Genomic DNA, 13,472 nt, shown 5'->3' on the forward strand with positions numbered 1-13,472 from the left:
TCACTGTACCTCTTTTTAATTGTTGTCTTCGTGGTTACATTTGGCTGCCCAGCCGATAATGAGACTGTAACAAACAGCGCCATTATCAGGAACTGTGGGGCTGCTCCCGTTTGCCCTTCTCATGTATTACCATATGCTCAGGTCACATACTTGTCTACATTTAACATACACATACGACCTCTCTACTGTGCTGAATTGCAATGCTCAGTCAACTTTCCTGCCATGAACAAGTGGTGGAACAAATAGAGCAATGAGTTAACGAACAAACACATTCCCCATTAGAAGAGTTGTGGATCATGATGATTCATGGTGACTAATGTGCGCATGCTGTCAAATCCCAAAGTATTGATTGGAGATGGATTAATTGAAGATGACACTGTATCTTTTGGCGAGGGCACAATTATGGAAGTTCACCATTTATTAACACAACACCGACCCGAGGCGATGAGGTAATCTGTGTTTTGCACTCTAAATGCAGACTGTGTGTTAAATCCATTAAAAACAGGAGAAGGGGGGGAACAGTACCCAGATTCTAATGCGGCTAGATTGACATACAGATAAAGGGGATACAGTAATACAATGACGGCATGACAATCTTGCCACGCATTTTATGGTGACGAATAATCAAAAATCCTTTTATCAATGACACATCAAGGAGCATTTAGTTTATGCTTTGGTTAATCCTATTGACTATTTTGTGATTTCTCTCTCTCTTACTTGTTCCAGTGTGCTATATTTGTCTCATAAATACTGGATATTTTGGCTTGACAAATTGCTATACAGGCACAATCCTATTAAGGGTTGCAGTTTTGTGTTCCCTGCCAGTGACATTCTGTTTGGGTGTTGCATTATAGACGATGACTACTGTACTGTGTTGTCATTAATGGATAATTTGAGTATTTTGTATTTTTAGACACTTCTTTCAGCACACTACTATTTTCCTTTATCCTGTAATAATCCAGACTTCAGACTTTTGTTTTTCTAATATGCCACACGATTCCTTTCATCAATCAATCAATTAATTAATCCTTCTTTATCCAGCACTTTATGAAAATACGCAGTACAAAACGAGGCAAAGCCCTTTAAAAAAGGGACAATTAAGCGCTGAAAAACCCAGCTGAAATCAGAGAAGGCTATCAAACAAACCAGTTACACTGAATGAGTGGTTTAAAAACTGATTTTGAATGGTCAGGCGCCCATTCAAAATCACGTATTAATTTTTAAAGACTAAGACACTTTAGTGGACAGCCTCAGGGCTATCCACTCTAGTGTCTTTGTTTTCAAGGCCGGCTTACTTTCGTTGTTTGCAGTGGAAATTGCAGGATTTTTGCAAACACCAGCAGTGAAATAAGGTGTTAAGCATCTTTTCTGAACTGAATGTTTTCTCTGTCAGCCGTTAAAAAATGTTCACCTTTGTGTAAAACGATCTGCTCATAGAGTCACCGTTTATCCTGCCGTCCAAACATGGTTAAGGAGGGGTGGGGCAACAGAGAAGTAACAGTAATACCCATATAAAACAGTATTAGTCTGAACAATAATACCTGGAGGAACATTGTGTTTGCTTTTGGTTAACCAGTTAGGCAGCAGTCACCTAGAGTCAAACTAAATTGTTTCCTAATGAATTTGAAGCACTGTTATATTTTGAACTTGCCAGGAGGTGGTCAGGTGGACGGTGGGTGTACAGAGTGCAGGACAAAGACAGCAGGCGTCACAATTTCAGCATTGCTCCCATGATTAAGCTTCTATATAAGAAAAGATCGTTGATTTGGGAGAGGATCACTGAACTAATAAAATGTCTGCTACAAGAGTTTGGTGAGGAAATAACTTCAAACTCTACATAAAAGATGTGGGAACTATTTCTGCAAAGGTTACAGAGTTCAAAATTACTAGTTTGACAAATTCGGAGACACATATGAAACCTCGTTAGCCCTCTCCTCATCACTATTTGAGGCAAAATTAGCCAATACTTGCCTGTTATGGAAAACTATCAGTCAACCTGAATTTTCAACATGGCTGTTCTAGTTAAATACATATACAGTGCATATTTTCCTAGAGGCTGAAACGTCAATGCAATAGAGGTTCACAGAGTTTTGTGTTTGTAGTGTGACACTCTCAAATCTCACCTCTGACATTTAAACCACTCAATACTGAAGCATATAAAAATGAAACAAAACCTAACAACTAAGCAGAGATGATAAATACCCACCCTGGAAACCTGGGGAAACCACACCGAATGAAAAAAAGAAAAAAGGAAGGAACTGTAACATCCAAAACTGTAAAACTAACTGATTGTAAGCTATACAAGTTTCATGTGTGGAGACGTAACGTATACAGTAAGGAATAGAAGAAATATTTCTGGGTGCTCTGCATTAAATTAGGTTTTGTAAATACAGTGGGGCAAAAAAGTATTTAGTCAGCCACCGATTGTGCAAGTTCCCCCACCTAAAATGATGACAGAGGTCAGTAATTTGCACCAGAGGTACACTTCAACTGTGAGAGACAGAATGTGAAAAAAAAATCCATGAATCCACATGGTAGGATTTGTAAAGAATTTATTCGTAAATCAGGGTGGAAAATAAGTATTTGGTCAATAACAAAAATACAACTCAATACTTTGTAACATAACCTTTGTTGGCAATAACAGAGGTCAAACGTTTACTATAGGTCTTTACCAGGTTTGCACACACAGTAGCTGGTATTTTGGCCCATTCCTCCATGCAGATCTTCTCGAGAGCAGTGATGTTTTGGGGCTGTCGCCGAGCAACACGGACTTTCAACTCCCGCCACAGATTTTCTATGGGGTTGAGGTCTGGAGACTGGCTAGGCCACTCCAGGACTTTCAAATGCTTCTTACGGAGCCACTCCTTTGTTGCCCGGGCGGTGTGTTTTGGATCATTGTCATGTTGGAAGACCCAGCCTCGTTTCATCTTCAAAGTTCTCACTGATGGAAGGAGGTTTTGGCTCAAAATCTCACGATACATGGCCCCATTCATTCTGTCCTTAACACGGATCAGTCGTCCTGTCCCCTTGGCAGAAAAACAGCCCCATAGCATGATGTTTCCACCCCCATGCTTCACAGTAGGTATGGTGTTCTTGGGATGCAACTCAGTATTCTTCTTCCTCCAAACACGACGAGTTGAGTTTATACCAAAAAGTTCTACTTTGGTTTCATCTGACCACATGACATTCTCCCAATCCTCTGCTGTATCATCCATGTGCTCTCTGGCAAACTTCAGACGGGCCTGGACATGCACTGGCTTCAGCAGCGGAACACGTCTGGCACTGCGGGATTTGATTCCCTGCCGTTGTAGTGTGTTACTGATGGTGACCTTTGTTACTTTGGTCCCAGCTCTCTGCAGGTCATTCACCAGGTCCCCCCGTGTGGTTCTGGGATCTTTGCTCACCGTTCTCATGATCATTTTGACCCCACGGGATGAGATCTTGCGTGGAGCCCCAGATCGAGGGAGATTATCAGTGGTCTTGTATGTCTTCCATTTTCTGATGATTGCTCCCACAGTTGATTTTTTCACACCAAGCTGCTTGCCTATTGTAGATTCACTCTTCCCAGTCTGGTGCAGGTCTACAATACTTTTCCTGGTGTCCTTCGAAAGCTCTTTGGTCTTGGCCATGGCGGAGTTTGGAGTCTGACTGTTTGAGGCTGTGGACAGGTGTCTTTTATACAGATGATGAGTTCAAACAGGTGCCATTCATACAGGTAACGAGTGGGGGACAGAAAAGCTTCTTACAGAAAACGTTACAGGTCTGTGAGAGCCAGAGATTTTCCTTGTTTGAGGTGACCAAATACTTATTTTCCACCCTAATTTACGAATAAATTCTTTACAAATCCTACCATGTGGATTCATGGATTTTTTTTTCACATTCTGTCTCTCACAGTTGAAGTGTACCTCTGGTGCAAATTACTGACCTCTGTCATCATTTTAAGTGGGGGAACTTGCACATCGGTGGCTGACTAAATACTTTTTTGCCCCACTGTACATTCATTGTCAGTCTTACAATGTTAAGGATTAAAGTTACTATGTTGCAAATCAGCCAAGTGCCTTTGCAAGTCAAAGTAAGGTGCTATGTGACATTTGGTATAAATCAATAGAAAGACCTGACGTTTAAAGCAACTCGTAATAATAATCCAATATTGTTATACGAGTGGAATCAAGGTATTTGTGTAACAAACACGATTCGGGTTTCAGATTTTGTGCTCATTGCCTGAATATTAAAACTGTTTCATACTGACTAAATTATCTAAAGATGTGGTAATGTGGCCTAAAATAGAAGAAAAAGAAAGCATGCTGCAAACTCTATAAACTACATCAGCCCAGTTTGCCACCTGCATTTCACTCCAAGCGCTCTACCTCACATTATATCCGTCACAGAAAGTGAAAGGATGCACCTGCAGGCGGTTTTTAAGCTGTTGTGGGTAGAAATAAACATCTTGACAGCTTGAAAACCACCCTTGTTGTCTTTGTTATGGCGAATCTGGTCTTTAAGAAGACTTTTTGAAATTTTTTTGGACTTGTTTCATACCTGCTTGGATTTGGACTGCTGTGAATAATGCCGTTTTCTTAAAAAAAGGAATATATATTTATTATGTCTGGCGTTTTTGTGATTTAAGGCGGCTCTTCTGCTTAACACTGTATTTTTCTTTGCATTTAAAGCTGATCGTTTCTTCAGGATTAGATGTTTTAGTGCATTTTCTCTCTTTTTTAATCATAACTTCACTAGGCCCATTTGTGTTTTTGACTGTAGTCGTTCTTGAAAGAATGAATCAGTCTTCATGGGAAAACTGACCTTCTCGCCACCTTGACAGGCCCGAGTGGCTGCCTGTCACAGGCGGGCTGGAGCAATGATGTCCTGGAGAGTGTTGTTCAGTTTTCAGAGACATGAATTATTTTAAATTATCAGTCAATAATTCAACATGTGTGACAGATGGAGTGTATTTACAGGACCACCTAGGGTTGCCTGAATAGAGGTTACACTATAGAGCGAGTAAATAAATAATACCTGCTTTTTTGTTCTTTTTTTTTACCTTTTGATTTAATAGCATTAAAGATTCAGCTATTTGAATGATCAAATTTGCTGCTAAATTACAGCCTCCCTGTTGATAGGCTTGGGAGGAGAGGTGGCCAACGGGTGCTGCAGTGGGACTGTAGCCAGAAACAACACACACACACACACACACCCGTACTACACCATCAGACGCCCATATGCATGTCTGTGTGAGCCCGAATGAATCAAATACATAAGCAAGCTGTAAATACACACACTCCCACCACCGCACGCACACAAAAATTCATAAACACACACAACCCCAGGTGGCACATGCTGGCATACACCGCCTAACCTGATGATGTTGTATGCATCGATGGTTGCATCCAAAATAATGTTTACCCAAAGAGGGCTGGTTGGAGTTCAGATTTTCTCTGAATATTACACATAGAAAGAGAGGATTACTCGATAAATAATATATGAGTAAATACATTCCCTGCCATCGTGATTTTCTCTATTATGCAAAATAATACAGCCGTCATTTCCTCAGGATCTGCCCTTTGACAGGCTGGAGCTGTTATTAGTATTAACCGCTGTCAGAATCAGCAGCAGCAAAAGAGAAAAAATATTGGCATCCGTACTTGACTATGATATGAGAATTGGTAAGCAAAATGAGAAATGAAGCAATTAGAGAGGTTCACATACATTATTTAGCTCTCATTAGCTTCCTGTGACACTGTAGGCTCCACACCAATGAAAAGTGTTGGCCAGGCTCAGACAATTAGTAAAATTAGTGGCACAGGATTTGGCGTCGATTCAGGCCACATGGCCCAGAAGATACCAGACTGGTGTCAGTTGTGTAATTTATAACTTTGCACATGAAATAATAGGTTTGAAAAATCGCCGGGGCTACCGGTGTGTCAACCTGCATTATCCAGGCGACCGGGGTTGTCCCTTGGACAGAGGGAACAGGAGCAGCTTCCTCCCGATTTCTGCACGGTGCAGCGCAGTCGGCCATTTTGTGTCTCTCTGAGAAAAACAGGGGACAGAGGTCCAAGCGGATGGTAATTAGCAGTCTGGGTTGTGTTTGTTTTCATTTTGCGCATGTTTGTGCTGATAAAGTTTGACTTGCCAAAAATCCCAGTCCCGAGCTGGATTCTGCTCAAGCTGTTCCCCAGCATCCTTCAGGAACGATGGGAAATCTTGTACACTGCCACTGGTCATAGCACAAACAGACGGTGGTAATCAGTGATTAGTGGACATGTTACAGTATACAGAGATAAGCCCACACTCCAACCCTTCAGTCTGAATCAATAGCGGCACATAAAAAACATAAATGTACGTGTTTGGTAGTAGATATTCAGTGATTAACCAGCAAAATAAGCTCGACGGGTTTTTACAAATCTATTCCTGCATCTGAAATTGTATAGAAAGCTTTACATGAACTTCAAACAGACTGAAACCATCAAATGTTTTTTTTTTCCTGCCTTTCACACACTGTTGAAGACACACAAAGCCATTTTGTTAAAACGGGCAATTTTACAACTCTGTTTTGATCCCTTTAGGTTTTGAGCTTAAAGTCTGTGGCCAGCATCAAATGACTGTAGGTCCACATCCAACACCAGAGCAGAGCTAAATAACATTTTGCTGCCTCTTTATCATTACAGGGTGGGGGGAAAAAAGGCAGACAGAGAACAAGCAAACCAAATAAACAGGTGTTGTGTGCTTTAGAAAAAGCTAATGCTAACGTGTTCTGGAATAGAGAGGCATAATTATACTGTGCTGGATTATGGAAAACATTGTGCATGTTAATTACACCAGGTATGCTCATTGATTTTCTGTTATAATACTTAAATGTGTCATTAATAATTCATTTTCCTGCCAGCTCGTTCCATTTTTCATGCACCTGTGTTGTTGATGTGAATGACGCTGTGTCATTGCTGATGATTGCTATGTAGTTCATCATGGGACGTAATTTCTGCAGTGACACCTACTTATTTTTCTTTTATAAGCCACTGACAATGTCCATATTGTAAGGAGCGGCTCTCCTCTCGCAGGCTGACCGGGAGCAGACTATTTTTCTTTCTTTGTACGTGCCTGAAAAAGGCTTTTTTTGTCTCTGTTGTTGTGCTTGTAAAGCTTCGAAAGGGTAGTTGTGAGGGCAAAGACTAGCGAAAGGGTTGGAATAGCTGGATATCTTATGATCACTGTCAATAGACCAAAACAAATTAGCCTCTGCCAGCTCTTGCAGCTCTTTCAGGCCAAAGGGTATTAATGATACACTCGATTCCCCTGAGCTGCTGTTTCAACAGCTCGGCCTGTGGACACGATGTCCTTGCTTCTTGATTTCCTCCGCTAAGCTCAACATTTGATGAAGACTAATTCGCTCGTTCTCGTAGTTTAAGAGCACCCATCCCTCTCCTGTCATTTTAAGAGGACCGCATTCCTCAAGGAAAGAATCTGTCAAACAATAGTGGAGAGACAAGCACGACAAGCAAACAAACTCAGAAACAACAACAGCGGCCGCAGGCGCAATCAAGTTTGTCCTTGAATTTCCACACCTGTGAGCGCCGAACGCGGCGGGGCCATTTGTGAATTGGAGGGAACGCGACATGTTTGTCCAGCATCAACTCGGCAGCATGTTTATCCCCTCGTTTTTCCAGCATTGTTTGTCTTCTCTTTGTGGCGCTGAAATGCTCAAATTGCATTTCTCAGATGTTGGTTCCCTGGAGGTGTGCGCTTGGCGGCAGGTGTCTGCGGGAAAAGCAGAAAGGGAAGGGGAGAGGAAGAGGCACTGGAAGAAACATAAAGGGAAAAAAAGACGGAAAGAGAGAGAGAGAGAGATCTCCCACTCATTTTCTGATGCAGAGATGAATTTGTGCCTAAATGCTTCATCTGCCATAGATGCTCTTTAGCAATGTAAATGCATGCTGATGAACTCGGCTCTTGCAACAATATGGCACATGTGTCTTATACTGCAGAAACTTTTTCACAGTTAATTGTTTGGCAAAAGATGATAAACTATTAAGAACTCCTGTGAGCTACATCCAAGTTATGGAAGTTTACAACAAACATGCATTTAATTTATTTATTTATTTCTCCCCTCTGACTAAAAAGCGTGAAACACAGTGCTGCTTCCCTGCAATAATAATTCAACATCCCTTATTTTATTTTCAAATCAATTAACTAACCTTGAGATGAGCTTTACTGCTGATAAGTGCTATACAGTACCGCTCAATCCCCCCTCTGCTTTGAAAGAGGCTTCCTCTCCAGGCACTGAATAGCATATAATAGATATTGAACTGTAAATTTGAATTGAAAGCTCGGGTCATTGTGCCTCATTGACTTTCGACCACAAAAACCAAATGATGTCTTAGTTGAGAGAAATATATCAAAGGATATCAACAATTACGAGTCATAAACACGCCTGGAGATGTGCCTGGCGGGCGTATAGCAGCGGGAATTAGCATTTTGAGCTGATAAATATGCATGTAAAGACGCTCCCAGGGGAATAACACGTGTGTGATTGATAGCTTTGGAATTGAAGGATGTGTAAATTCCTTTTATTCTGGGGGTTGTGCTGTTGTACCACCGAAATACATAGCACTTGTTAAAAGTTTTACCAACTTTATAATCCTTAATGCCACATCTGTTTGCTGTCTTTATAGCGCCTGTAAAACGTCATTAAATTATTACCACCAGCTGGCCTCATTGCACAATAACCTCACTTATCTGTTATTCTCTGGGAATACTTTTGATTTATAGACCCTCTTAGAATAAATGATATTTTATACATATGTATATATAAATAAACAAGGGGAAATGTTTCCTCTTAAATAATTCATGAGTCGTACTTTGAATAAGTTGCTCGGTAGAAGTTTATCTCCTTTTTCGGCAAGTATAAAAGAGTTTTTTTTGCAGGAAAAGACACTGAAGGATGTTTCGTTCCAGTTTGGACGGCAGAGCAGGTTTGAGTGCCGACAGGAACCCTTCCAAAATCAAATGTACAGAATTTTCATTGCAAATGAACCTCAAAGCTTTTCTCTATGTTTTTCTGAGTTATATCATGTAAACATCTTCACAATTACCGGGTCTCAAACTACAAGCTTTTACAAATGACAAACATGGTCTGCACATTTTCAGTCTGCATCCGATCGATTCTCAGTGTCACCTGATATCAATTAAGTGTCACAACAATCACTTAAGCAGCTTTTCTTAAGTTGTAATCTTCATAAAACTTCCATAAATTCCAGACACTTTAAAGAAACATATATCACGTTCACTGCTGTCAGTTTTCAACACTGCCTGAAATTCAGCGTCTCATCACTCAACTCTGAAGAATTCCAGCACCCCCTAATGTCAAAGCGAAGCTACTGAAATTAAACGGCAGAGATGGACAAACTGACAGGGATTATTTCCGCCCTCTAAGAAAAGCAGAGAAATCCAAAACGATCTCCTAAAAGCAGCTCAGGTGGAGGAGCGAGGCTGTGCCCCTGCTTATAAATAGCACTCGCCCTGGAGTAGTAATAAAAGCTCTTTGCGTAGCTGCTATATGTTTAGTATGTAATGATATATTATTGCTTTAGGTAGTGGGAGCATGTCCTATGTGCTCAGTCCTCTTGGGTGTAATTGCTTCAGAAGAGATAAACTGAAGAGAGAGAAAAGAAGAAGAGAGAAGTGAAAAGCAGACATGATATTAAAGATTAATAAGGTGTGTGTGTGTGTGTGTGTGTGTGTGTGTGTGTGTGTGTGTGTGTGTGTGTGCGTGTGCGTGTGTGTGTGTGTGTCTAAAGCTGTAACTCTCAAGAGTGATTCTTTTTCATTTAGCTATAGTCTTTTATTTCTCATTGTACTTGTTTTTTTTGCTCACTTTGAAATTCAGGCTATTTGGAGAGACCCTCAAAGGCCTCATTGGTGCTGCCTTGTAATGCAGAACGGTGCATTTTCAAGGCTTTTCAACCAATCTCACGCTTTACCTGTCAATCAAACTCATAAAGCTGGAAAGAAATTATTTTTTATTTTTTTTGCGTTTCTTTTTGAACTAACGCTGTTAATTAACAGTTTATAAAAGTCACGACAGAAGAGCTAGATGGGAAAATCAATGTTATTTCAACAAAAAAACGTGTTGGTTTTAGATGGTTTCGAAAAAGATCCCAAGATGCCCTGAAGTGACAAACCTGCCTTCGTTCCACTGATGACAAATAGCTGACTTTGTACCTACAGTTTCTAATAATGGTGACTTTCTTAGTTTAGAGCTACGTTTTATGATCCAAAACTGCAATAAAATAAAACGATTCTGCGATGAAAACTCAACTAAATGTTGACAAGGCTCGTAAATGCGGCAAACGAGCTACATTATTGTGCTTTTTTTGATAACAGATTTAAGTCAAGCTTTAACAAAAAAAAAAAGTGGTATACATATTTACAAATTTAACTGTCTTCATTGCAAAAAAGAAAAACAAAAAGTGGGGAATGTGTGGATGGGTATTATGGTAGCTTTGGCTTTAAATTCCAATTAAAAGAAGTAAAGCATGTGCACACATACAGTAAATTTATGTACACACACACACACACGCAGGGACACACAAACAGTGTGAGTATCAGTGTGAAGCTTAGAATAAAGGATCCTGTGAATTTGGCCAGGTTTCCGTGTCAGAAGCAGGCTGTATGTTCGTTTGCGTTTACCGGCTTTAGAAGGCTCTTTTTTCACACCCTGCTGTTTCCCCCTGATAATTTAATGTCCATATTCTTCTCTTCAGGCATTAAAACCCTCTGAACTTCATTCTCTGCCTTTGTACGCTATGAAGCGGCACAGTGGGGCTGGGAAACACACACCACACTCTGTAGGTTCTCTGTTGTATTGCCTACAGAGTGCCCAACCAATTACCAAGTTCAAATACGCAGCTATCACTCTGTTTTTGCTGCTCTGCTTTGATTTGGCTGACAGACTTGTTTCCCTCTCTTTTCATTCTGAGCTTCTGATAGAGATGGATGTCGATTGCGGCGTGTTAATCGTTCTCACAGATGACGAGGCGAATTTTCAAACTTAGGCATTAGTCGCTTTCTAACGACTGACCAGTGTGTCACTTTTGTTCACGCTTGCTGGTAGCATGTGCTCGGCTCATTGAATTGCTAATATCGACAGGCCAAACCAACACAGCGAGGGTAGATGTTTCAAAAACACTAAGAGAAAACCTTTAAATTATGTTCAATAAAATGCTTAAAAAACATGTTTTAACCACAAATTATTCATGAACCAGTGTGGCAAGCTGACGGAAATAAAAGTAATATTGAATTTCCATATGTAAATAATTTCTTGCTATTTAAAGACATTTAGTGGGATGAAAGCAGCTCAGTTGTGTGGTATCATTAGCAAATTTTCTCACAAGGAGAAATCATTCGCATGGGGTCAGTGCTGGGTGGATTATTTTCTAACCTTAGACCATCTCGGTCAGTGTCTCCCACACGCTCTCCCTCCCAAAACATCCGAGCACTTGTGATGAGTGAGAAGTCGTATTCCAAGCATCACCAAGAAGAACAAAGTCCTACAAAAGGCCACATTAGGAGGCCTGACTTTCAACATGACCTTCAACTAAAGGATGAGCGAGGATCCTGTCCACTCTGCCTGACGACCCAGCACGTTGGTACATAATTTAATGTTAAAGGGACGCCCGATGTGTCAGATTCTCACCAAGCACCGTAGTCAGGAGTTCAAACAGAGTTGCCACGGTATAATAGATGCATTTTTATTCTAGCAGCCAGTAGGGGGCGACTCTAATAGTTGCAAAAAGACTTGCAATTGCATAGAAGTTGGAGACATGATCTGTGACATTAGTAAACTCTTTGCTTCTTATTTTCATGTTATTTAAGTGGGTTTTATGTTTTTAGAGAGTTAGGATAACAAACAAATAAACTTCAACTTCAGATAAGCAAAATATAATAGATAGCTGGATGGAAAATAATTACTGCTGTTATGTTTTAGTAAGTTTACTTCAGTTGAGTCAACTCGTGACTCGTTCGAATGACTTTTCTGGTTGTTTTATAAGTCATAACGAATACAGCATGAAGTACCTTGATTTTTTTCTAGTATTTTTATTATTTTCTGATTTATTTTTTATGTTAATTATGTGATGATGTATGAACACTGCTTCCGGGTCCAAACTACACTAACTGTTGTCTTTTTCATGTGTTTTAATGGTTTTTATCTTGTTCTATTTAACATGAACAAGCCCATAAAGATAGTCGGTGATCACTGTCAGCCTCTCTGGGTTTTTTCCAGAGGTGTGGACTCAAGTCATTCATTTTATGACTTTAGACTTGACTTGAAAAAATGTTCTAAGACTCGTGACTTGACTTGGACTTTTACACCAATGACCTGGGACTTGAATTGGACTTGAACCGGTTTACTTGAAAAGACTTGATGTTTCACCCCAATCTAAAATTTAACACACATATTATATAGAAAGTGTGCACCATTAATTCAATTCATTCATTCATTTATTCAAACCACACTCCGTAGTATGTGTGCGTGAGCTGTAGCACAGCCAATCAAATTAACCAGATTTTTTTTTTAAGAAAAGAAAACGCTCAAAAATGCTGCAAGGAGTAATTTTTTTCAGGTACATAAACTATGAAGAAGTCAACAAAAAAACGAAATGCAATATGCAAAACATGCAGGAAGAGAATCACAGACAGAGATGGAACAACTTCCAACTTCCAACAGTTGCAGTTGCATAAAGTATGGTAGGTGGTGCTTCTCTTTTGCTACGATGAGATAGCTGACTTCATCTAACTAGCAAATGTTGTCCAGGCTACGTTGATGATACTGTTTGGTTTTAATGTGTATGCTATTTTAAAGCCGGTCCTACAAGCGCATCCAAGAATAACATGCAGCTTATCTCAGAATTGTCGGTGAAAATTATTCTTGGAGCTAAGTTTAATTGAGCTGCATTTTAAAGAGGTGCAATTTCACAATTTGTGTATATTTTCTAAGTTCACTATTTCGTCATGTGTTGAGAAAAACAGAGATTTAAAAATCACATGGTCTAATATTTACATTTAGCATGTAACTACAATATTCTTTTTTTCTTTCTTTTTTTAAAGACTCGAAAGGACTTGAAATTCAAAGTTTCAGACTTGAGACTTGACTCTGACTTGCCTGACATTACTTGAGACTTGACTTGTGACTTGAGGATAAAGACTTGAGTCTTACTTGAGACTTGCAAAACAATGACTTGGTCCCATCCAAACCATGCAGCAGTATATTAATGACTAACCTCGTTTTGTAGATGGATTATCTCAGTAGTTCTTCTGACACAAGTTTGGTCCATTTTCAGCCTCTTTTTCCTGCGATTGCATTTGTCCCTAACCATCATGTTAACTTTTAGTGAGGGGAAACAAGTTAGCATTCATCTTCCAGTTTCACCCTGCTAACGCGTTTATATTAGCCTAACCATAGCTCTGTAGCTAGC

Source organism: Copadichromis virginalis, linkage group LG11 (assembly GCF_057382275.1).
Source record: "Copadichromis virginalis isolate Kocher_CV1m ecotype Utaka linkage group LG11, C_Virginalis_male_GT1.1, whole genome shotgun sequence".
NCBI classification, from domain to species: domain Eukaryota; kingdom Metazoa; phylum Chordata; class Actinopteri; order Cichliformes; family Cichlidae; genus Copadichromis; species Copadichromis virginalis.